Genomic DNA, 27,612 nt, shown 5'->3' with positions numbered 1-27,612 from the left:
ACACGAAAAAGTGAAGGAAGCTTCACTTCGCTTCAAACAATACATTGAGAGATGTCCAGTACGTGAACGACCACAAGATGACAGACTATCTGTTCTTTTTATTGAGGGACTGAGAAACGACACTCTCAAGAAGGACTTGCACTTGAAAGCTTGTACAAGCTTCGAGCAAGTAACAAGAGAGGCATTGTACTTAGTGGATAACTGTACGGTTTATGGAGAGGTGTCAGCAGATACAGATTTTGCATCCAGTAGCTCCTCCTCCGTAGCGAGCGAGACTACCACTAAAAAGAATGTTCAAAGAACAACCATGCCAAATGTAGAGCAAATGATAGAAGATGCCCTAAAAAGGATGGCACCATACCAAAAACCATTGCCAAAAACACTGAAATGGTGTGCTATTGAACAAAAATGGACAAACCATCCAATAGAGGAGTGCTATTACAACAAAGGGTATGTAAGGGAGCGTCAGTATGCACCTCCTGCTCAATTAGCACCACCTCAAGGACATCCAGTACCTCGATACCCAACGGGAAATGTACCAGGACCTATGGGGATAGAAAGGCCGCAACCGGTATTGGGACAACAACCACCTTTACCAGGAGCAAGACCAGTGGGCATTAGATATGCACCAACCTTAGAGAATCAGGAAGAAAAAGCCTTAGTGCCTGTTCAAGCCTATTATGAAGAATCTGGTGCACACATGTCTCCAACTGTGTATTACCCACCAGAAGAACCCAAACAACCAGAACCATGGGGAGATTAGGAATGTTGGAATACCAACAGTTACAAGTGCTTCTGATGAAGAGAGATACAATTTGGACGCAAGAACATTGATGTTCATAGCTCATGGAGGGTTAATAGGACAAAGACCATCCTATCCACAAAGGACGAATCAAATGGGACCAAGACCAGCACTAGGACCCTGTTACAAGTGTGGAGGTGACCATGCGATGAATGTTTGTCCACATACGGAAATCATTAGAATTAACGCTTATTGCACTGAGTGTGGGGTTACTCACTTCATTGAGGATTGTTCAAAGAATCCAAACAAAGTGCAAAAGACGACATTGAATATGCTAGAAACTATTCCTACCAGCAGTGGGTCTGAAAATGAAACTCTGATACCAACGCAAGTTGTTACTAGAGCTCAAGCTAAGAAAACCACTAGAGAACCTGAGAATGGAAAGTTAGCAACTGAAGTGGTTAGTCAAGGACCGCGGAGTCAGAGAAACACATGGAAAGCTAGAAAAGCACGCATGAAGTTGAGAAAAGAACGTGAAGACGCTATTCTAGCTGAGGAACTAAAGCAAACAAAAGAAAGATTAGAAAAACTTGAGAGAAAACGGGAAACGAGAGATGAGCCCGGAAAGAACGAAACAAAAGAGTATCAAAGAAACAACGAGCTTAAGCTCAGGGGGATCAGTGCTAGTCGACAAAGTACACGAACCATTGGACGCACTGATGAGAGCTTACGAAGCTAGGTTAAAGAACAACCAAACACAAGAACAGAGGTGGATGACATACCCAAACGCGGAATTGGAAAAGCAGAGACTTGAAATGTGCCAGAGAATGATCGAGACTGCACAAGCCTTATTAGAACCACCAAGAGAAACAATGAATTGTGGAACGGAAAACCCAATTCAGCAAGAGACTATCGTTTCACGGGTAGCTGAAAAGACTCCCAGTGCACAAAAGCCTGAAAATACACACAAGGATGACCGCATAGTATGAACACAACCGATCAGGAGATAGAGAGTTTTCATCCAGTCATACAGAGGTCTTACGGAAGAGATGAGGATTACAATGAATTTTGGAAACAAGTGAGAGAGGCAAACTTTGCAAACGAGCTAAGTTGCCAAGCTAATCAGACAAATTGGGAAAAGGACATCAGGAATCCTCCCATAGTGGAATTTGAGGCAGGATCTCAAGTGGACTTGGATCTGCAATCTTACTGGGAAGATGGGGGCTCTGTTAGAACAATGGAGAGCAAACCTCACTCACTGAATACCTTACCTTCATACTTAGGAGAGTATGAAGCAAAATCCGAGACTAGAGCACTTCCCTCACGAAGAATCTCATCAGAAAAAGTCATGGACTCGCAAGGATTGATAGAGATCTTGTCAACACCAGTGACATGCACTATCACTCTAGCTGAGCTTTTGAGGCTAAGACCACATATGTGGACCACTGTAGGAAAATGCTTGGAGAAATTTGGGATAAAAGACCCAACATCGAGACTGCAAGAGGGTATACAAGAGCTGAGTAAACCACAAAAGAACGCTAAGCCTGTACCCTTAAACAAGGTCGGAGAGTATTGCGAAGGTGAAGAGGGGAATACAACCTTACCAGTTGAATTCCAAGGAGTAAACACGATGGCAATACTAGACAGCGGAGCTGGGGTAGCCATTGCTACAAAAGAAATCTGGAAAAAATGGGGGAAACCAGCAATAAGGAAGACTAGGTTGAAACTCCAATTAGCAGATGGACACATGGAGAAACCTATGGGGTTATTAGAGAAAGTCGTAGTGACTTCTTGCGGCATTGAATACGAACATACTTTTGCTATTGTCGATTTTGGCAAGGAGAATAACTATGATATCATATTGGGAAGACCATTCATGAGACAGTTGAAAATGGTCCAAGATTGGGGCTACGATCACATATACCTGAGAAATATGGAAACCACTACACGTGTGAACCTGAGAGACCATAGCTACAAAGATGTGAACCGAACACCGGTAGAGGAGTTTGATTCAGCTACTTTGGCGGGATCCGAATTTCCAGCTTGGTTAGGTAAGCCCAAGGAGTTATGGATGTGTGGAGCCTCGAAATGTGGAAGTCTGAGGCGAGAAGAATATGTTTTAGAAAGGGCCATCGAAGACGAAACTTATATAGGAGAACCCTTTCCAGCAGACACACTTGAACCATTAGAATGGACACACATTCTAGCAACCCTAGATGTTTGTGCAATTCCGGATGGTCCCACAACGAAATTTTGCGACAAGTACGGGTACGACGTGGTTCCGTACTTCATGTTGAGAACTGTACTCAAAAAAGAAACTGAAAAGAACGATACACTGGAAAAGGAAGATGAAGAGGAAGTGTTTCACGACATTCCCGATCATCCTGAGTGGGAAAATGAAGCAGACAACGAGTCAACGGACAATTCAAGCGGAAACGAAGAAACTATAACGGATGTCCGATTTTATGATTTTCCGAACCAAACTAAACAACGCCAGAAACGCTATAGAGCAAAGAGAAAAACAAAGGGGGTTAGAACCAATCCGATGCCTAGAATAAGGGGAAAAAATCAATTCCTAATGCTAGTAAAGGCGGAAGATTGTGTTAAGGACAAGATTTCTGGAAGAATGAGAGGCAATGATCAAAAGAGCTTACGAAAAGACAAAAGAGGCTCAAGAAATCAAGTTCAAAGGAATGGAACGAAAACAGAAACAGAAAAATCAGAAAAGAACAAGCGCAACAGAGAACACACGGAGTCCAAGTTAGAACGTAGAAACAAGTACAGAGAGCTCAAGAAAACTCTGAAAGAAGTTTGGACGACAGAATTTGAGAGTGGAGAGGACGAAAACGCCAAAATCAAGGAAAACATGGATGTTCCCTCTCACTATAGGAAATTCACAATAGAGGATAGGAAGGTGGTATTAACCCAACCTATTCGAGAGAGAAGGGAGAACGAATCTTATGACGGACCGGAGGATGCAAAAAAAGTTGATTTAGCAGCTCCAGGTGAGACACCTAGACCGGTGTACATAGCCACAGATTTGTCTCCAGGCGAGGAAGAGAGACTTTTGAGTCTTCTCAGAGAGTATAGGGATGTGTTTGCATGGTCTTATAAGGACTTAAAGGGAGTTGACCCATCGATATGCCAACACACAATCCCACTGAAACAAGACGCAAAGCCTAGCAGACAGAGACCATACACATATAATGATACATTTGCTAAGCGAATCAAAGAAGAGATAGATAAGCTAATGGAAGCTGAATTCATATACGAGATTGAACACACCGATTGGGTATCTCCGATTGTGGTAGTACCCAAGAAGAACGGAAAACTCCGAGTGTGTGTCAACTTAAAGAAAGTGAATGCTGCAACAATCAGGGACAATTATCCCCTGCCGATAACTGATCATGTTCTAGAGCGTGTATCAGGGAAAACAGCATACTCTTTTCTTGATGGTTTTTCAGGATATAACCAGCTAGCCATAGCACTGGAAGATCAACATAAAACAGCTTTTGCAACGGAGTGGGGAATTTATGCTTATCGGGTTATGCCTTTTGGTCTAACCAATGCTCCCGCAACCTTCCAGAGGCTGATGACGCATGCTTTCAAAGAATACTTAAGGTTGTTTCTAGAAATATACATGGATGACTTATGTGTACATTCTCTTCTGAGAGATGAGCATCTAGAACACCTAAGAAAAGTATTTGAGAAATGTAGGACATATCGCATTTGTCTCAATCCTGAGAAATGTGTGTTTATGGTCCGACAGGGCAGAATTCTGGGACATATTGTCTCACAAAACGGAATATCCACGGATTTAGAGAAGATAAAAGTTATAGTGGATATGCCTAGACCAACCAATGCGAAACAAGTACAGAGCTTTATGGGACATTGCGGATATTATAGACGATTCATTTACATGTACGCTATAATAGGCCAACCACTTTACAGGCTAATAGTGAACTTTGAATGGACAGAGGAGTGTGAGGAATCGTTCAAGAAATTGAAAGAGGCACTCATTACTGCTCCAGTCTTGAAATCACCAGATTGGGAGAAGATATTCCATGTGCATATAGATGCTTCGGCATATGCAATAGGATGCATTCTGGCTCAGCCAGAAGAAGGAAACATGGATTTTCCTATCTGTTACGCCAGTCGACAGCTCAACAATGCAGAGAAGAATTACACCACAACAGAGCGAGAAGGATTAGGAATGATATATGCTGTGAAGAAATTTCGGCATTATCTTCTAGCCAACAAGTTTGTGTTTTTTACGGATCACCAAGCCTTGCTCTACCTAGTGAATAAACCATGCAATACCGGGAGAATAGTGAGATGGTTCATTATCTTACTGGAATTCGACTTCACGGTAGTAGTAAAGAAAGGAAAAACACATCTTAGAGCTGATCATCTTTCGCGATTGACGAATGGAGAAGACCCTATAGGAGTAGATGACGACATGCCAGACGCGTACTTGTTCAACATAGAAATGATACCGAAGTGGTCTCAAAATGTCGTTAACCTATTAACCTATGGAGGAGAGTTCGATAGAAGAGAATACAACCAGAAACATATTGCTATTCAGCAATCCAAGAATCTTCAATTGGTTGCAGGAAGGTTGTATCAATTGGGAAATGATCATGTTTTACGACTATGCATCAATCCTGAGGAATATAATATATATCTGCGCGAAGCACATGTTCAGGAATGTGCATTTCATTGTTCAAGAAGGAACACATATAGGAATTTGTTACAATTGGGAGTCTATTGGCCAGGAATGAAAGAAAGCGTACATGAATATGTCACTGTATGTATTGTATGTTCATCAAAACCGCCAGCAGAGTATTCGACATTATATCAGATAATGATCGCTCCAGAATGGAGTCAGTATATTGTTGAATATCTCACAAATAGAACTTTCCCAGAAGGAACGTCAAAAGCTCGTCAGAAATCTGTAGAGACAGAAGCTAGAGATTACGCTTTAATAGGAGATCAACTCTATAAGAGAGGTAAAGACAACCAGCTTAGGATTTGCGCATCAGAGTCTGAGTATGTGATAATACTAGAGCAAGCTCATGGAGGAGTAGGTGGAGGCCATTTCTCAGGTGATAAGACAGAAAAACTTGTCTTAGCCGCAGGAATATGGTGGCCAACATTACATATGGACGCTGAGGAATACGTTAAACGGTGTGATGACTGTCAGCGGACCAAAGTACCACTTAAAAGAGATGATATGCCGCTTAGACCAATGATGGGGGCAAGAGCTTTTGCAAAATGGGGGATTGATTATGTCGGACCCATTTCACCTCCTGCATATAAGACTCATGCACAATACATCATTGTGGCTACAGACTATCTAACAAAGTGGGTCGAAGCAAAGGCAACTCAAAAAGCAGATGCCAGGACCACGGCACAATTTCTATATGAATACGTCTTTGTACGATATGGATTGCCAATAGAAATTGTGAGTGATCGAGGCACACATTTTATAAATGAAGTGATAGAGATCCTTCTAGATGAATTCATGGTAATCCATAGGAAATCAGCCCCGTATCATCCACAAGCAAACGGACAAGCTGAAGCAACAAACAAAACCATATGCACGGTCCTCACGAAGATTGTATCTGAGTCGAGAACTGACTGGGACCAGAAGTTGCATTCAACATTATGGGCATATAGGGTAGCATATAAAACATCAATAGGAACGACCCCATATAACATGGTTTTTGGGCTAAATGCTATCTTACCAATAGAATTCTTGATTTCAACCTTAAGGGTGGCTAAGGATCTAGAGTGGACAGGGCACGAGCTTTCTGATAGAATAGATGACCTGGAAAAGCTAGACGAGCTTCGCCTAAAAGCAGTAGCTTTATCTACGCTCAAAAAAGGCGACAAAAGGAATTTTTTGATAAGCATGTGCGGACTAAAGAGTTTAAGGTTGGGGACTATGTCCTAGTTTACACTCTGAAACAGCATGCTAAGAAGCTTAAAAAGCGAGGGATGGGACCTCTGGTGATTAAAGATCTATCACCAAGTGGAGCCGTCAAGCTTGCTACATTAGACGGAGAAGAAATGCCCAATTGGATTAGTGGATGCAGAGTGAAAAAGTATCTTTTGCCGCTAACCCAAGACATGCTTCTCAAAATACATCAAGAAAAGCTGCGTGTCCAGAAAAAGAAAAAGATTGTGGAGGAAGCGCAAGCCGAGGCGAAGGAAAGAATGGAGAAAAGAAGACTACTGCGTCAGAAACAGCGCAATGAAGGAGCAATACGAATAAACGCAGTCAGTATAACAGAAATGGATAATGACAAAGAAGAACCCATCATTGAATGCAAAGTAGGAACCAACCAAATCAAAGCCAGAGAACTATTGGATTCAGGAGCTCAAGCTAACCTACTTTCACTCAGTTTGTATAGACAATTGACAAATGACACTAAACTACAAACTGCCAAGCAAGAGTTAAAGAGTAACTCTGAGAATTCAATCAAAACTGTCGGATGCACAGTTTTACATATACAGATTAACCATTATGTGTATCCTCATATGTTTTACGTGGTTGAAGACCAAGCTACACAACATCCATTATTGCTAGGACAACCATGGCAGAAGCAATACAATGCAATGATTGACTGGAGTTCTAAATCAGTGCTTATCAAATACGAAGGTGAAAGTCAATCAGTTAAGTTCACCAAAGGAGAAGAGCCAACTCCAAAGGACAAATCCAAAGACAAAGGCAAACAACAACCAGAGAAAAAGAAGAAGCAATGGCAACCAAAAGTTTCTATACAACTGGATTGCTCTTCGACGAGGAACTCTCAACAGTGGATAAGGAAGACAAGCAATAATATAACAGCTCAACCTTGCGAAAAAACGGAGTCAAAGTTGGTATGGAGACCAAAAAAGGTTGTGCCAGAGAACACAAAGGTGGAAAACAGAGTCTTCAATACCAAACAACAGAGTGATTCCATACAATCAAGGACAGTGAAACAGATCTGGATTCCAAAGAAGTTCATGACGGCACAAAGCTATAGCAAGCAAATTTGGATCCCAAAGAATTGTAAACAGGAACTCCCTTCAGTACAATCCACGGAAACTCCTAGGTATTTCAAGTCGAGGAAATCAACACAAAGAACAAAGCAGGTTTGGGTCGCAAAGAGTTTGGGCAAGCACAAGCGAAGCGGAAGCAGATTTGGATTCTGAAAAAGAACAACAAGGTAAAGAAGAATCCATCTACTGATTCTACTACCGAAGTGCCAAAACCAACCCAAAACCCGACCACCAATCCTTCAATCAAACAAAGAGCAGCTTTATTGGAAAGACTGTTGTATCATCGCTCTACAATTGCATTGGGAACTTATGACCAAAACAACTACAATGCTTCGCCCACAGACACTTCATAGTAGTCCGGGAGGACTCAGACTAGGAGGGGGGGAGGTATACAGGTATACAGGAGCTACAAAGCAGCTACAAACGACAAAAACAAAGAAAAACAAAAATTATATTACAAGGGCAGTGTCTTACATGATTTTGCAATTTTTATGTTTGATTGCGGATATTGATAATATTTATGCCCTTACATACCTTGTTTTGCAACAAGAAGATATCAAATGATGAATTTGGGTCTCTAGACGTGTAAATATCACTAAATAAGAGTGTTTTTGGAGCTAAAAAGTGGAAAAAAGTGGTAATCCAAGTCCAGAAATCACAAATAAGTGTATATTCATATACACAGGGTTACCAGCTATTTATTGTGTATGTTTGGAATTTTTTGGCTTCAATTTGCTATTTTTCTTTATTTTTTATGATTTTCTTAATAAAAGTAAAAGAAGAAAAAAAGCAGGTGAAACGAGATCAGAAAAAAGAAAAGAATAGATGGTGATGATCCTAATGACAAGGGCAACCCATGGTAAAAATTGAGTACAATTCGGGAAAAGTTGCAGGAAGCCCGAAATGACAGAATTTTGGCAAAGTGGACAGATTTCTCAGAAACATGTCAAACGGAGTCCAAATTGAGAAATTTCAAATCCTAAAGTGCATTTCACGACAAGATAGGAGCACATGTCAAATTTGGTAACAAGTGATCCAGGAAGTCAGAAGTTAAGTATTTTTCACTTCACTTTCAAGCTCATTTCCACTATTACCTTCTTGGAGAGAGCAAAGAGCACACAGGAGCATCCAACCTTCTACAGCCTTCTACGACTGCTACGAGAGCTCAGAGGACACCAGACATGAGAGGTAGACTCGTTGCCATAAGCTTTTGATGCTTATCATTAACTTTTGTCGCGAAAACTGACCAAAACCAAGAAACAAGAGCAGACGGGGAATGCGATAGAATGCTAGGTAGTGGCACAACCGCCTAACCAAACCTTGCAAGAACTTATAGGTGGGTTACCCTAGTATAGAAGATGGGTTTCTAACACTCAAAGCTCGAGAAAGAACGACTGGAAAAACCCTAGGTCAATAGAGCCTGCAAGAGGCAAACAGGAAAAAGTTGTCGAAACGACACAAAACTTCTCAGGAAGCTTAACAACATCGAGGGCAATGCAACCATGGAGTGTCTCCCGGTTTGGACCACCAAAAGTGGGTCAAAACAACCGATTCGACGACAGACACACAAAGCGTCATTTTGGCATAACGGCTGAAATTGACGACCGAATGAAATGAAACTTCACAAGCAGCTTCAAATATACATGGATGACTTATGTTTGCAAGCAAAACCCAAAAGAAAGCTGATTCACTTACCGATGGTGAAAAAGACGCTTTCGGGCAACCAAATGGAGAAAGATGGAGAACGGGGAGCCAAAGTCAAGTCCAACCAAATAGATGGCTTCACAACATATCCAATGAGCTGGAAATGCAACTCTCGAGAAGAAAAGTTGAAGAAATTCAACCCCACGGCAAAGAGACGACTTCGGAGACTGAAATGCCTATAAGGGGGCTTTTTAGCTAAACTGATGACTTTTTAAGTTGAAAACTAGTTAGCAGGGCTTAGGGCACTAGCACAAAGCATTCTTTGCACAAAAAGACCAACATTTCAAGAAAAGACATCATACGCGTATGATGTCTCACAGCATGAATTTCACATCCATTTCAACATTTGAGTGCATAGACTCATTCCACATGTTAATCACATCCTATGAACCAAGTATCATGAGAATTGGAGTTAGAAACCCAAGGAAAACCAAAAAGACGCAAAGTAGGCCATAAATTTGATTTTTGGTCCTAATTTTGTCAAAATAACTCCAAACTCATTGAAACTTTGTAGGATTGTTGATTAACACATCTACAAGCTATCTGGAACCAAAAAGCACCATTTTGACACAAAAGACATCATACACGTATGATGTCTATTTGCACTTACAGAGCCAAAACTGCTCATTTGTCATCATACATCCATTATATATATCTAATACATGCTACATATGAAATTTGGAACCATTTGGTCAAGTGGATCACCCCATTAGCCCAATTGAGGGAAAATCCTTCACCTAAAGCCTATTTTTGGCCCAAATCCAACATACTCAAGTCCAAACCAAGATTTGAGTAGATATAGTCCTTCACTAGTACATGGGGAGTCCACAGAACCAATCCCATGAAAAATTGATGAAAAAGACATCATACGCGTATGATGTCTCCAGAGCCATTTTTAGCCCAAAATCTATCCAAACTTCATAAATCCACTGAATAAGCATATCTAAAGCCAAATCCAAGCTTATAGAGAAATTTGGTCCAAAAATACACTAAAAGACATCATACGCGTATGATGTCTCACTATGTGATTTTGGCACCTCAAGGCTTCAACCACCAAACAGAAGTGATCTACATGCCATTTGAAAGTGAACCACCAAGTTTTATCCAATTTGGATCATAAAATCCAAATCCCTCTTAAAATTTTGCCAAGAGCCGGAACTGGACTAAACTGGCCAAAACTTGACCAAATGGGATCCAAACTCAAATCCAAGCATATGATACTCATGTATACACTATCAGCTACAAGCACAACCAATATGAAGTCATTTTGACACAAAAGACATCATACGCGTATGATGTCTCCAGCATGATTTTGAGCCCATTTTGCATATTTTTTCACCTACCTTGCATCCTTAGGCCCTGAATAGCTCATGTTTCAATTTTCAAGTCATTTGGATAGTTAAAAGTTTCATTTCGGCTTTCAGTACTAAAAAGACGCTAACTTCTGAAATTGGAGTTACAGGATCCATGGATTCCGCCAAGTTATCGGCAACGAAGAGAAAAAGACCGACAATCAAAGATGCTCTTGCAGAAGCGGAACCCTTTGACATTCCAGCAGAAACCCTCAAGCCAACCAAAACTTGGGTGGAGGAAGCAGTATTGGAGAAAGAGGGAATAAAGATCTACCAGGGGACTTTCAGAGATCCTCAAGGGCAAGCGGTGGATGTACCGATGATCCCACAGGAATTGGTAGACTATAGCAGGTCAGAAGACATCAGCAGGTACCTGGAAAGGGCAGACTTGCACAGTTTCTTCACCTCGAGACCATCAGGTGTGGATACAAGAAGAGTGTACGAGTTGGCAACATCCATTCAGAAGGATGGGAAAGCCACATTGACAGCCATGCATGGAGAGAAAGTAGAAGTACAGATCACTCCACAGCTCATTGCAGACGCATTGAAGCTGCACAACAAAGGGAGCTCTGTCAGGGAAAGAAGGGAGGCCATAGAGGTCTATGGATCCAAGAAACAGAATGCAACCTATGGAGATATGGCGGACCAAAGAGCGGCAACCCTTTGCCGACTGTACAACCAGTTTCTCCATGTTTGCAGTAAAAGACCGCAAAAGTATACGACACCGCCCCATGCCATTGCGACCACCATCACATGGGCATTAAAGAGCAATATGCCAAAAGAGGTGAATTACGCTCAAAACATCCACGAGCAAGTAATTGCCATGCACAACGAGAAGCCAAAGTACATAGGAGGAGCGAAAATTCTGACAAGAATAGCTTATGAAGCTATTGGAGCTAGAGATCAGTGGCCAAAGGTTCCCTCCCAGAATGAGTGGCTTAGAGAAGCCGACGAGGAAGAAGAAAAGCCCGAAGTATCCAAGAGGGCGTCCACAAGAGCACGCCGGAAACTAGAAATAGTTTCAGAACCTGAAGAGGAGGTGGACGAGCCGCTTATGAAGAAAGTAAAGAAGAAGGTTGCTCCCAAGCAAACCAAAAGTCAGAAAGTGGCAAGAATGGAAAGACTAGTGGAGCAGTTTAGAGCAGAAAGAGCTCTAAGGGGTGACTTTGAAGAAAAGTGGGTGCCAGACCCCACCAAAGTCGGAACTAGCTCAGCCAGGCCACATGTTGATCAATACGATCAATATATTAAAGCTTATGAGGAGTCAGAGGCTATACTGGAGCAGCAACCTGTCGAGCCATACACTGAAGAGGAGGTACAGCTTTTAAAAGCTGAGCTGAAAAAGGACGACAAGGGGAAAGGGAAAGTAGATGAGTCTATTAAATCTCAGGAGAAAGATGGGCAAGCCGACAAGGGGAAAGCCAAGGAAGCTGAGGACAAATACCCCTCTATGACTGATGTACCAAGCCCGAGGAAGACGAAAAATATTGTGGAAGAGACCACAATAGAGATGGACACAGATGATTTGGAGAGGCCGAAGGCCGAGACCAAAGAAAAGGAGATAGATCCAGTTCAGCAAAAGAGAAGTGATTATGAGGATCTGGTAGCGATAGGATACACTGAAGCAGAGGCCCTTGAGGCAGTTTATGGGATCACCCTACAAAAACAAGATGATCGGAGAGGGACAGAGGAAAAAACAAAGAGTACAAAAGAAAGTGAAGAGAAACTGGACGAACAGAACATACTAGAAGAGCCGAAGCCAGTGGAGGTGGTGGCAGAAAGAGCTTTAGAGTTGACAGATGAAGATGAAAAAGACATGCACATGGTGCATGAACTGCTAGGCAAGATCAAAGAAAGATCCAGGGCAAAGGAAGTAGAGATTGAGATAGCCAAACAAAGGGAAGCAGAGTTGTAGAGGAAATTAGAGAATGCTATGACTGAATCTGAAAGTCATAAAGCATCACTCTATGACGCGGAAAACGAGAGAGACGGCTTGATACTCCAGCTAGCCGAGGCTTCAAGAGAGGTAACAAGTGCACAGGGAGCAAAGGAGCGGAGAGAAGATGAGTTGGAGGCAGCCAAGGATGAGCTCATTGAGCTAAGGGAAAGAGTCGAGCTCCAAGAAAGAACAATCACTCGACTTAGGAATACCCCTAGAGCTAGCAGAGCAGGAACCGAACAAGAAGGAACTCTCGTACCAGCTTTAGAAGACCAGATCCGAAGCTTACAAAGAGAGCTGAGATTAGAGCAAGTGCAAAGGTTGCACATTGCGGAGGGATCATTGGCCGCAGAGGAGAGGCTCACATTAGAAAATCAAACACTAAGGACAGAGAATGAGGCCCTCCGCAAACAGCTCCAAGATCTACAAGAGCAACAAAGAAGAGAGACAGAGACACCACACGAAGAATCAGGTGGAGCAGTCATAGAGCTACCAGAAACTGGAGAGGCAACCACAATCGAAGATCCAGCCCCAGCTCAAGAGGTGGCCTCGACTTCAAGAATCTCTGAAGAAGAAGAACAAAGGCTCCATGACCAAATAGAAAAGTCAGCAGAGGAGAGTGCCTAGGCGGAAATGGAATGGGAGAGGAGACTCCTAATCTCCATTAGACTTCAGGGACTTGACACAAAAGTGCTCCATGAGCAGTGGATGCAACCCAGCCTGCCTTTCCCTTTGATGAAATTTGAAGTGCTAAAGACGAAAAAGAGAATAGAGGAGGAGCAGTATGTCGCTCTTTACGAAGGCGACATCACAAAGGAGGAACAGTCAAAGAAGATAGTAGATTCACAACCTAGATGCAGGAAAGGTTGGCTGAACAAATACCCAGCCTACCTCATCTACTTGGTGGAGGCACCAAAGGAGATTAGGGAGAATGCAACCTTCTGCCCGGTGCCAAGAGTCAGAAACTGGAAAGAGCATGGCAAGATTGCAGAAAAGAAGCCAAATTGGCTTAATTATCCTAGGATGCCAAGACCAAAGGCAGGGGAGAGAATAGGTAAAGCCTACATGGCGAAAACCCTAACGGGCACCATCAAGCTCTTTACTGGCTCTCCTGACCTTTCGTGTCAGATGCTCAAGAAAATCTGCAGGACTCTCTTAGCTTGCATTGAAGTGTTCGCGCCAGATAAAGCCACGACCTCGAGTCTACTATCGACGGCCGACACAGTGACTGATATGATATATGATCTTTCATTGCAGCCTTCTCCAAAAGTGTTGCACCGCTTATACCAAAGGATTATGTTTTTGCCTAGCTTCCACATGCAAACATTCGAAGAAGCTTTCTACACCGGCTTTTTCACCCACAAAAGCAAAATATTCGGCCCAACCTTGACCATCGGCAACCTACGATACGAATCACATTTGCAGATGCTCAAGACGACAGGACTTTATTGACCAAGCATAAAAGTCATGTCAGGGACGACATGAACGCGGAGGGGGGGAGTGTTGAGCCAGCAGAGGATCACACCCACATTTTTGCTCACACTCATCATTTTTGTAACCATTGATTGTAATAAATGTCTTTCCGACATTGATTTTGATTGGAGCCATTCATTAAGTAACGGGACTCAATTGAGTTTCCAACTTGTAATTCCGAAGTAATTTCACTTGCTGATGTAATTAGTTAGAGATGTTCTCACCTCCAAGGCTGAGGTATATAAGCCAAAGTTTTGTAACCTAAGGGTAGAGTTTTATTTAATCAAAGTGAGTTTTTGGAGCGCCGTGACTGTGTCTGAGAGAGAGAGAGAGAGAGAGAGAGAGAGAGAGAGAGAGAGAGAGAGAGTCTTATCTACTTGCTACGCGAGCTACGGAGCCGCCATTGGAGAAGCGACACCGCCATTGTGTTAGCAACGGCGAGAGCTACGCACAGATACCAAGAGTGCGCGCTATCGGCTTCTATGTGTGGTAAGTTCCTACGAGCTTCGGTGTGAGTTTTCTTCCAACTCGTGTGTCGGAATGGAGTGTGCAGCATATCTATAGAACCACAAGGAGTAGAGCTACACATTGGTACCATCGGGGTCAAGTTTCGATCACTTGTATTTTTTGGCATGTCTTCATACGCGTTTGCCGCACGGAGTGGTTATAGGTTGATTTTGCAGTTCAAGTCTTTAGGGTGTTGTTCTTACCTAGTGTATAGACTTCCCCTTGAGTTTGAGATCGATTCAATGATTCTGATCCTGTTTCGTATAGCATTCGTTCGTAGTAAGGATTTCAGTCACTTGCATATTTTAGAACTTATATTTGATTTCCTTAGTAGTGATTGTCATTAGAAGGTCGAGTAGGTGATTTGACACCCACCTAGTTGTTTCCATGCGCCTGCGGGTCAAGCTCCGTCCTCGTCTGACAAATTCTGTTGTTGGTTGAGTTCTCGCTATTTAGCTTCCGCTAGCGGCGTAACCGCCTTAACACTATGCCATAAAACACCTTTGATCCTCATCACTCGAGTGATGGTGGGTAGGTAGGAATAGTACAATAGGAGTGTTTTTGTTTTAGAGTTGAGTGATTAGCAAAGTTCCTTTTTCCCACTGATGTGCCTCCTAGAGGTATTCTTGTGTTTCCTAGTGTGTACAGGAACGTGTTGTTCTTGTTAGGATTTGGACCTTCATGGAATCTTTCTCTCGTTCACACTTCAACTCAAGCGCGATCATCAACACAAACAAGTGTTCCTTGTCCATTAGCATTGCCCCTTATCTTTTTGCATCCATGTTTGTTGCTTTAATGGTGATTGGTAGCATAATATTCAACAGATTTGTTTAGTATCAAACATTAAATTCAATGTAATTTTTTGTCATAATCACTTGTCTAGGTTTAAAAATCAAGCAGTCCGACTAAGCTAGTTTGACCAAGCTAGGTGTTAGAGATCTTCTCTTAATACCATGGGGAATGCCTTCCTAATTATCAATGGTTACTTAGGTTCTTAATCCGATTTAGGCAGCATTGTGTGAAATGTACTAGGGCTTTCTAGTGGGCTTAGTCCCTATTGACCTTTAGCTTAAGTATTATAAAGGGGTTTTACTAGTGTGATGAGCCTGGGGAGGGTAACAGTGTTATATGACCCCCCAAAAGTTACAAAATTAAAATGTTAAAAACGAACAAACAAAAAATCAAAGTGCCACAATGTAAAATCTTAAGCTAGAAAAGAAATCTCAGCTTAATTTGGTACTTCACTCACATGTATCGCCTATGGTACTAGAGCCCTAGAGGTTCCCAGTGTGGGCGCTTTTCCTTGAAAAGCAAAAAACCCAAGGCATATAAAATAAGCACACACATCAAAATTGAAACAATGTGAAAAGACTTTGGGGGGTCAAAGAAAAGGTAATCATTCAGGCGATGATTTCATGAGAAATTCCTTTTATCGTAGCTTAACTATAAGGTCTTCTAGGTATAGTCTCTAGTCAGCCCTCGAACATGAAATACTTGGCTCTCGCGATTAAACAACTTAATTAACCAGAGAAAATTGAGAAGCTTACCCGTGGTATTAATAGTCGATCTTTAGTGGCTTTCGACCGTTAAATTAGCGACCCCGGACTTGTTTAAATTTTTACCTTTACAGTTGTTTATGCATTTGATTGCAATTTAATGTTTATTGCTGACAAATGGTTTATAATTATGCTACCAATCAATTTGTCTGCCTAAAACTGCATATGCTTTTTAATTGCTTATGAGAATGCAATTACTGTGCCAATGTCGTTTGATTTTGCAGTGAGGACTGAAGGAGGCTAAGGACATTCATCTCAGATGCTCCTCCACCTCGACGAACGAGCTTCAACTCAATAGCTTCCGAGGACGGAATCTACATCAAGAAGGGGGGCATGTTAACCCTCACGGCTCACGGACACCATATCACCTACGACGGACGTTGTATTATTTATTTGGTAGAGTCAGGTACCGGGCTTGTCGGTCCAATAGGAAAAGGGTAAGAGTGATCACCGATGAGAGGCGCACTCTAACTAGAACATTCAAGGGGTTAGTTGGCTAAGCATGGGCGCCCAAGTGTGAATGGGGCGAGCTCATATAAAAGTCAACTAAACCTAAAATTCACTCATTCTCTCATTTGTGCAATAGAAGAGTGCTCTTGCTCATCTCCATCTTCTTCTTCATCATCTCCTTGTGTGTGTGTGTGTGTGTGTGTGTGTGTGTGTGTGTGCATGAGAGAGAGAGAGAGAGAGTGTGTGCGATCGAGCATTGCGACGACGACACGGCGGTGGCGAGGCGGTTGAGCGCGGTGAAGCGGCAGCTCTTTCTTCTTCGCGGTGAGGAATCCTCCACGAAAGCAAGCGTAGAGCGGTGAGTGACACACCATCGCCTTCTTTGAGCTTACTAGTTTAGGCTTGTTGTGTGCTTGGAGCCATTTGTGGCTCGCACACGGTGTATCGGCAAGTTCCTTGCATTGACACGTGCGACATACGCGCACATGTTTCCATATAACCAAAAGAATAGACAATGGACGAGCACCTAGCCAAATCGGCCACAGGCCATTGGCCTAAAACCTAACAATTTTAGTATCCTGGAAGCATATCAAACTTCTAGAAACTAAAAGTTTATATTTCTTACCTAGGTTCATCCTTTGACTGATGACTGTGGTATTTCATACCCCAGGTTTTCCCTTTAACAATTTGTTCAGTGGTAATTTGATACTGAGGTTTTACCTTTGACTGTTAGTCTATGTGGTATTTGATACCTGAGGTTCACCCTTTGATCCACCAATGCATCGTTTAGAGCAATACTTGACCGAGGTTTTGCCTTTTGAACAGTGTAAAAGGTGATTGATTTCACTATTTCCATGCTCTTCTTGACTTTGTTAAAGAGCCCACTAACAAAAATCTCTTTCAGTTTCCTAGATATTTGGATATGTGAATTGCACTTACCTTTTTTATCTCCTCTCTTTAGGATATAATGATGAGCAGTGGAAAGTCTCCTCTAAGTACTCTACTTGATCCAACATATATTGTGTGGATATCTACCTTGTTTCTACACAAATTTTGAAGATTCTTAGAAACTAAGGGCAGTTGCTTCCCTATTGGGGAGGACTATTATCACTATTACTACTTTTGGATATTTTATCAATGTTACTTATGTTTAATTTTCAAAAACCATTCAAAAGAAGCAATGTAAATAGAACTCTCCTTTACCTACTATTCTTAGAGTTTAAGTGAAAAGCAACCATTTCTTTTTGTGTGCCTGCATGAAGAGAGAAAGAGAATCCAAAATTTCGTCTTTGCGAGTACGACACTTTTTTAATAGGAATCGGTTTCTTGAATCTTCACGAGGAAGACAAAGTGCTTCAAGAGCATCCCGAGTAGGCCAACTGGTGTTTTATCCCCCTTTTGAAGCCAACGGAGCCATCAGAATCAATATCAGAGCAAAGCTACACAAGATACACTTTTGTCCTCTTTTATGCTAATTTTCTCTCTTAATCATGGCCCTCTCTTGATTGTGTAGCTCATGCTCTTTTATCTTTCGTATATTTTTACTATTGTAATTCATGATCTATGAGATGAATAAAGAGGCAAAAGGCAAATACTTAGATGGTTGGTACCCAATATGGTGTTTTGTGTTTTGATTCTTGCTTATGTTAACCTCTTTATATGTTGTGATTATTCAATCAATTGTTTTGCTGAATTTATCATGATTTAATGAATCAAAGTTGCGTTGAAAGTGTTGGAAAGATATCATAAAGCCAACACATAAGCATGTTGGTAGCATTGATCGTTGTAATGCTAGACTTGTGGAAAAAGGCTTTGCTCAAGAGAAGGCCTTGGTTTTGACATGATTTTTGTCTCCACTTGTTGTATGACTACCATTCACAAAATCTATGCACTGTGAGCTCATAATGGTTGGAATGTACATCAATTGGTTTACAAAGGGAGTATGTTTTTGAATGGCGATTTGCAAGATCAAATGCTTGTAGCACAACCTCATGGGTTTGCCAAAAAAGGCCATGAAAACAAGGTGTGCAAGCTACCAAGGGCTTTGTTTGGTTTAAAGAAATCTCCACATGCTTGGTATGAAAAGATACATGCTTATTTGGCTACACATGGCTTTTGTAATAATTCAACTAAGAGCACTTTGTATCTCGAGCATGTGGATAACGTATATTTTTATCGTTGGTGCTCTAGGTCGTTAACATGTTACTCATTGGACTAAATGAGGGACATATCGCTAATTTCAAGGCAAATTTGAATGCTATAGAGAGAGAGAGAGAGAGAGAGAGAGAGAGAGAGAGAGAGAGAGAGAGAGAGAGAGAGAGAGAGAGAGAGAGGTGTTTGGACCTTAAATACCTTAGAAGGATTCTATAGATGGATGAAAATGAGGATCTTTTATTGATATTTATAAGGTTATACTTTTATTTTTTGATTTAATTTACATGTCACAAACCTCGTCCAATTGAATTCTGCCTTGAAGGTTATGGCAGCATTATTAATGTGAATAAAACCTTGAAATAAATTGTGCTCAATAATATTTTTCATTGTTCTAGCATATATAGCTATATATCCTTAAGAATTGAACATCTCTTATTGTGTTACCCCCATCCCACCCTTTCTTTCACCATCCACTATGTGGCCTTTTTCCATAATGACCAACTAGCCACCCAAAGGATGTAAGAGGGTCATTGGCATAGAGAAATGCGCACTAGGAAATGTAGACTAGATCCAAAATATGACCATAAATTGATTGGGAGGAGAGAGAGAGAGAGAGAGAGAGAGAGAGAGAGAGAGAGAGAGAGAGTCATAAACTCAAAAAAGTGGTAGAAACCAAACACATCTCATTGAATTACAAGCTTTACTAGGTTTTCATATTATAGATGTTACTATTTGGCATAGTTGTCAAACGTTGTTATGGGCCCTTTGCTAGGTATTGATAGGGCTCATAGTCCAATGTGATGCTTTCATATGCGAGTACAATATCACCCCTTGCGCTTAGCTAAAAGTATTACATAAATTTTTCAAGCATTGTTGTAGAACCCTTGATAAATCTTAGTAGTGCTTATAAGCATGTGCAATTCTTTGATGAGGAGGGAGGGTGTATGCTTAGCTAGAAATTGTTTCATATACATAGCAAGCGGAGATGTTCTTGCCTAGGCATGTTGCTCACTAGGTGAAAGGTGAATAAAGCCAAAGCTAATATGAGAAGGAGAGAGAGTGCTAGGTGATTAAATACAAAGTTGCCCCACCTCATACGAGAGAGAGAGAGAGAGAGTAATCAAAGCAACTGTAAACACACACCTACCTCGTCTCCTCCCTACAAAAGTGCCGCTTGGAAAGGTCTCATTTGCAGTGAGGGCAATATGAATGGGCCCTAAGTACCACAAAGAGATTTCCTTAGCCTTGCTCCTACTCCTTTCCACATATGAATCCATTTAAACTGCAAACCCATAATTCATTTAAACTGCAAACCCATATGAATCCATTTAAACTGCAAACCCATAATTCTCGTGTGGTGAGGGAGTCACACTCAACCACTAAAGCATAAGAGAGTAAGCTACAGATACATAGAAAGCATGGCAAGAAGCTAGGGAAAACGGACAGAGTTTCTCCTATAATTTTGAGTAAAACCTTAAAAAATATCACCAAAATCGCATAGACCATAAGCAAACACTCAGTGTCTTAGTAGCAAATACATATATGGTATACATAAAGTAGCAAATCCACAAAATCTATTTCAAATCTGATGAACGAGCGGCTCTATGGACAACTCTACTTGTCCAAAATCCGTGTAAACATGTGAATACCTACGAGCTATAACTAGCTCACTTTGTATCCACATATGCATACATAGCAAAATGGCACAAAATAGTGTCAAAAACCTCAATGGAAATCCTCACGGTCTCAACACACACAAAACCACATCCAAATGTGTATTAATCCAAAAGACACATCCCAAATCAACACTTGCATATACAAATGCAAGGTAAATCATCTCTCAAATAGCACCACAATGTGACATACACATTGAGAGATGCATACTACATAATGCTTTGTAGTGAGGAAGTACAAATATCAAAGCTGCTATGTGTAGAAATTGATGCAGGTTGTTGCAAAAAATTTAGCATTCAAAATTTTAGAATTTTGATATCACCACCGTGTTTGGAACTTTGAGAAACCTCGCGGTAGACTCTTAGATCATATAGATTCAAGTTCAAGTGTGAGAGGTACACCAAAAACAACATTTTTTGACGCAAAAGTGCAAAACAAACGTGGTGACTGCTGCACCTATTGTAATTCTAATTCTAATTTTAAAAAATCAAAATTTCCATTGCGTCTAGAACATGTCAAAATCCCAACCTAGATTCTGGATTGTATCTATCTGACTCCTATGTCGGAAGATATGCAAAATACAATGTTTCGGGGCCAAAAAACAATAAAAACGACCTGTAGAAATTCTTGGCCTTGCTTTTGCTTTGCTCTCCATGATGCAATGTCAAGGTTTCCGTTTTTCCACTCCCCCTATACTATGATACCGGTTGAAGAGCACATCTGGGGAAGCTCTACAGATTGATGGGTGCGTGTGCGGTGAATGTAGAGGGATAGACTGTGTGTGGTTGGAGTACTCACTACTGAATGAGTGAGACCCCTTATTATTTTATGTAGAAAGAATAAGGTTAGTGGTCAATGAAGTTAGTGGGTAGCCGAACATCAGACACCCGGCCTTGTAAGAGACTAGGGATGAGCACATGCAAATCTCCACCTAGCCATGCCATATATAGGGCCTTGGCCTACTAAATATAGCCCCCTGAGGTAGGACCAGACAGACCAAGGGCAAGGATGCACATCTGGTATAGGCCTTACATTAGTCCCCCCTTGGAGAAATGTTTTTGTCCTCGAAAACAAAAGTCGTGATATATTCGTAAGAACACTAATGTTTTCCACAATGGGCCCCTCCTGGGTCCAACTCTCCATTTGGAAAATATACGATTCAGTAGGAGGTTCAATGAAACAAAAAAGAACATCTTAATTTTCTACATTGTTGTCTCTTTACAACTATTTGTGTGACCACCTCATCTCTAGCATAGCATGTATACTCTATTTATAACTCACTTGAATATTTTTAATACCACAACTAAGAGGTGTCTAAATGAATGACCCGGTTTCAGACTACCTGAAGGTGTTGGAACATGTAACAAGACATCTTCTCCATTTTCCATGAAAGTGAGAGGCTTACATAAGTATCATTCTAGATTAAGTCCTTGATTTGTTGTTATGTCTCATCACTAGGTAACCCTACCATAACTTGATCGAGGTTGAAAACCTAAACTAAACATGAAGGGAATAAACCTAGGCATGACATGCTTTGCATCATGGTAAGCAAATTCCAAACTAGAGAGATACCCTTTTCAATTGGATTGCTTTTTGCGAATGTATGGTCTTAACATATCCTCTAGCACGAGATTAAGACTTGTGAACTGCCTATTTGTCTTTGAATGATTGGCAATACCAATATTGAGTTGTTTCTCCCCAATCGCATACAGACAGTCCTCTGAAAATGACTGGTAAACGTGGGTCGCAAAGACTGCCAAGATTTCTGAGTAATCTATATAATCAATACAATTGTAAACAACTGACTTGATGAATTGGAGAGATTGAAGAGTGAACTGAGTAAACTTTACAAAGTTTAGTCAACTTATCTACAAGCACCCATACCAAGCCATGACCCCTTATAGTGATTGGTAGATCCACAATAAATCTCATAGAGATATTGCACTTGTGGTGCAAAAAGCTTCATAAGCTATCATGTTCATGAATTTTCATGCCATTCCAAACATACCTTTGATAAACACTAGGGCCCATAACACCTAGTGTGCATGCACTTAGCATTCGAACCTACATTCTCATGAATAGAGTTGCTAATGCTTATGGATGTTATGCTCATAGCACACATAGAAGAGGAGGATAAATAGCCTCACGAAAAGAACTAAATACTCCCCACTTCAATTACTTGAAAGCTTTGCTAACACATTTGAACCATAATAGAATGTGAAAAGTAATCACATCTAGGTACCAATAATGAAATAATTTCATTAACAGTACATAGCCTTGCTATAATAAAACATTTTCATTGAAAGTACATAGCCTTGCTATATGCAGAAACAACCATCCTTTAATGTGTCTTAATAGTACTTGTAACCGTGAGAAGTCTTACTTGTATTCGACAATTTTGACAATTTCTGGACACTGAAATTGTTCTTGATACGATGTGCTCAAAATGGTCAAATAAATGGATTTGACCAACATTGATGGTACTTTGTTGCGACACGTAATTAAGGAAAGAGCGCAAATTTGCCACATGTGGAATATTTCTCATATAATGATTCCAAGAATTAGGACATCCATCAAGTACGAGATGTACTTGTGTGTGGAGGTAACTATGCGACATGAGTGAGAGGGACCCTCACGAACCTTGCTTCATAGTGGCTAAACCAAAGTCCATGAGTTCCTAGACCATGTTGCACACCTTGTGATTAACAACATGTGCCAAGCGAAACCCTACCATGTAGGTCTATAACAACAGGGTGCAAAAATATATCTAGTACACTATTGTTCCAAATTCTTTGCTCCTACATGACCTTTGTCGTATATATGAAGAGCAAAATGGATGAAAGCATTCTAGCATATGCATCCCACTTGGAAAACTCAAGCAAAGCATACTTAGAAATGAAGCTAAACCAAGTCATATGCTTACTAGGAAGTGGAAAATATATTACACTTACCTAAAGGTAAATCAGTACACAAGGTGATAACCAATGGTATGCCTTGACTACACCTACCCTTGGTACTTCCTTCCATTAGGCCAAGTTTTGGGACACTATTGGTGTGCCCTCATATGACATAGGTTGAAGAGGGGCCTCATACTGCCTATGCTTAATTGATAGATGCTCATAGACTCATATAGCATGGGAAGAAAAGATGTTTCGACCTAATCATGTTGCCCACTAGGTGGAAAAGTGAATGCAAGCTTTTTAATAAGGTTATGACTCTGACAAGTTAATGCTCATACGAGAGAGAGAGAGAGAGAGAGAGAGAGAGAGAGAGAGAGAGAGAGAGAGAGAGAGAGAGAGAGAGACATCCAAGCAAGTAAAAATATAGAGTTGCCCTTCCTCATCCCCTACAATAGTTATGCATGGAAAGGAGCACGTAGTATGAATGAGCCCTAAGGCATGGTTCGGGCTGCCCATCCTTAGCCTAGAGTTTGTGATTTGGACCAATGAATGGGCAATGCCCTCAGTGCAACATTCCCATTGCATCTTTTTTGAGTGCCCAACATCCGAGTTGGCACGCTACTCAGGTCCTACTTTGCACTCAATTGTTTTGGGATGGTAAGGCCACCCATGAGTTGAACACTCAAGTCCGACTAATCAATGAGGAAAGGTGTCTGACAATATGTCATAAAATTTAATATCTAATATCTAACCAACCCAAATGATTTTCTCATATTAAATTGATCACTTAATGTGGGAGAATAAACGGGAACAAGTGTTAAGATATAGACATGTGCTTATAGATCTATCTCAACACGGGGCCAATGGTAAAGGGGCCCAAATGAGAGATGGTCTATCAAAGAGCAAGGCTAAAAAATGGATCATAAGACCTTAGGGTTAGCTTCATTGAAGACCTCCAATAATGTGTGTAAAAGGCCTTTGACCTTAGGTAAGCTAGGGCTGAGCTTGAGGCGCGGGAACCCGACCCAGCTCGAGGTGCTTGTCCTGCTTGTCATGCTTGATGACTAAGGTGCTTGAGGTGCTTAATTATTGAGATGCTTGAGGTGCTTGACATGCTTGAGATGCTAGGGTTGCACTTGAGGTGAGAACCCAGCCCAAGCTTAAAGTGCTTATGAGCCAAGCTTGTGGTGGGAACTGGGCCTATGCATGAGGGGCTTGAGGTGTCAAAAAGTCAAAGATTCAATCCCTACAAGGAGGGGGCGAGCCCTACATGAGGGGGAATGAGAGAGAACACCCACACACTCACACAAGGCATGCATGCTACAAAGAAAGCAAAAGGGACACTTGTCAAGTTCCTCCTCATGTTGCCCTCATGGTGTGCCTGAAGCCTATTGGTTGGCCACCCAAGGGGTCCAATAATAATTTAGGAGATTTAATTAATTTATTTAGCATTTATCTAGCCCTCTCTCTCAAAGGGGAAAGGGGGACACTTGTCTCAAGGCTACCCTTGCTACTTGTGATGCCTCCTGCTTATGATTGGCTAGGCTTGGAGGGGTCCAATGAGCTTCAAACATGAGCTACAAGGGGGGGTCGACCCAAGCAAGCTAGGGGGTTTCTTAGGGGGTATACTCACCCACACAAACTCACAAAAACACTCTCATTGTGTGCTATGCAAAGTGCAAGAGCTCCCTCTCCTTCTCCAAGCACGTAGAGGATGAGAGCCTACACCAACACTCTTGGATATGGAGTGCAAATCCAACCAAGAGCCATGCTTCAATGCTTAAGCTTGCCATCTCCTTCTTCTTCATTACTATGCTATTATGTATGCTAGCAACAAGAGCTATGATAAGTGAGGAACTAATTCTTTCTCCTACGAAATGTTTCTTCTTCCTCTTCCCTACCCTCATTCCCTGCTAGCTCTCTCCACCTTCGAAGGTGTTTGAGGTCTTGGGACTCAGGCTTGGGATAGTTAAAGCTTTCTTCAAGTTTATGTTATGTTTGTGATGCATGAAGCTTTCCATATTCATTGCATCACCTAGGTCACAAGGAACACAAAGATTGTATTGTAACCAAGTCTCTCTTAATGGGAGAAATCATAATACAAATGCCTATTGGAGGGGGGACCGGCTCCACATAAATCCGGTCCTCAACTGTTGTCATGTTCTCTAAATTCTCTCTCTTGCAAAAGTATTGTTCATGCCAAGTTAACTAATTGCTATGATTATGTTGCTATCTTCAATTATGTTCACCCACTATGCTCACAAAGTCATTTCTCAAAAGTACTCTCATTAATTTCCGCTACTCTCAAATTAAATAGGCCAATTTCATTACACAATATGCAGCAAAAAGTGCAGCCGCCTGATGCAGGCAAACCATGCACAATGTAAAATCGTAACCGTCAACAGCTGCTCGGCTGTGTTTTTACTTGGTGAGCCAAAGGAGATCTTATGGTTACTTGAACGTGGAACTGTCCACTTGGCATGATTTGAGCCATTGCCCACCTCTCGAATCGCACGGCCAGGAGCCCCATTGGAAACAAGTTAAAAAACAAGAACAACGCTTTTATTAGGCTACTTGTCAACCTTCGAAAAAGAAACGACCCTCGGCTGGAGCGCGATGAAAGAAGAGGAGACAAACAACGTGAGTCGGGGCAAGAGCAACAGTGCGCCTTCCCCACGTAGAGATCATAGTAGCTTTGTGTGCAACAAGACCCAGTGGTCAGCTGAACAATATGTCCATCTTCAACTACCTTACTAAGCTCGTTTCTACAGGTACAACTAGTTATGGCCAGCATTATGCCGCTCCAAGTATAGCTCATGCAGATTCAACAACCCTGTGCCCTCGACCATCCTTCAATGTTCATGGAAATGATATGCAGTAGGTCCCATGCCTAATTCTCAAGATTCACACCAATTCTTTTCCGTGCTCTTTGCCCTTGCAGCAACAAGCCAGGCAAAACTGGAAAGGAGTATCGGAGACCTTTTAAACCCTAGTTATATTTCGCACATCATCGAGATGGAGGGTACTTTGAATGCTTGCCGACGTGATGAGCACTCTCAAAGATCATATATTTCGTACGATCAACCCCTATCAGAGGTCTGTTCTAGTGCTACTAAAATATAAGATATCAGATTTCAATCGATTGTCAGTTGGCCTAATCTAGAGTTGAATCACCAGAACTCATTGCCTTCAGAGGCATGTTCATTACATTTTTCTGCTGATGCTATCAGACGCACTGTTGGCCATGCAGATGGTAGAGGGCGAAGAAATGGAAAGAGTAAACGTCGAAGTGGACATGAGGGCAGAAAAGCTTAGCAGGATCGATCACACCGAAGCTTATGATGGTTATCCTCAAGTAATTAAGCTAGCAGCTTCAATGCTAGCTGCTTGCGCTTTTAGAATAGAGTGTGAGGGGATCAGTGGCACACAACTCAATGTCAAGGGAAAGGCATTGGGGAATATTGCCACTAGTGCAAGTCATGGTTTGATGGGCCATTGGCTTCAGTCGCACTCCTTGTCCAGCTCTGTTGATAGCCTATCTAAAAATTTGATGAGGCAAGAATTTGGGAACGATGTGCAGACAAACAGAAACACCTCACATGACCAATTCAACGCAGAATATGGTGGCCGCGGGAGTTGGTTAGTATCTAGCTCCGAGGAGATGCAGCAGCATTGCAGCGGAAGTCAAATAGCTACTCAATCATGCAGGTGCCTGCGCTGCCGACCAGGATCAAAAGAATAGTCAAAGAGTAGAATCAGAAGCTAATTCTTTTTTCCACACAAAGAGATTTGATGATGGAGAAGCCTATGAACACGGATTGCGGAGTAATGATATTTATGGAGACATGCATACCAATATATCAACACCTATTAGCGTCCAACATCAGTTCATTACTGGCCATTCAACAATTGGGTGGGATAGCAGAAACTTTACATACAATATGGCCAATATTGCGGTCTGTAAAGAGCTTCTCTTGCTAAACCGCATGCAAGCGACAGCCAATGCGGGTGCAGTTGAGATTAGCAACAACAATATACTAGTTACAACGTTGCTCTTCAATAGCTGCATATGAAGCAGGGAATGCTGGTGGTGTGGATTTGAATGCCCAACAAT

Source organism: Adiantum capillus-veneris, chromosome 13, assembly GCF_014529385.1.
Source record: "Adiantum capillus-veneris isolate H3 chromosome 13, ASM1452938v2, whole genome shotgun sequence".
Classification (NCBI taxonomy): Eukaryota; Viridiplantae; Streptophyta; class Polypodiopsida; order Polypodiales; family Pteridaceae; genus Adiantum; species Adiantum capillus-veneris.
The sequence above is the reverse complement of the archived record's forward strand: the minus strand, read 5'-3'. Positions refer to the sequence as shown.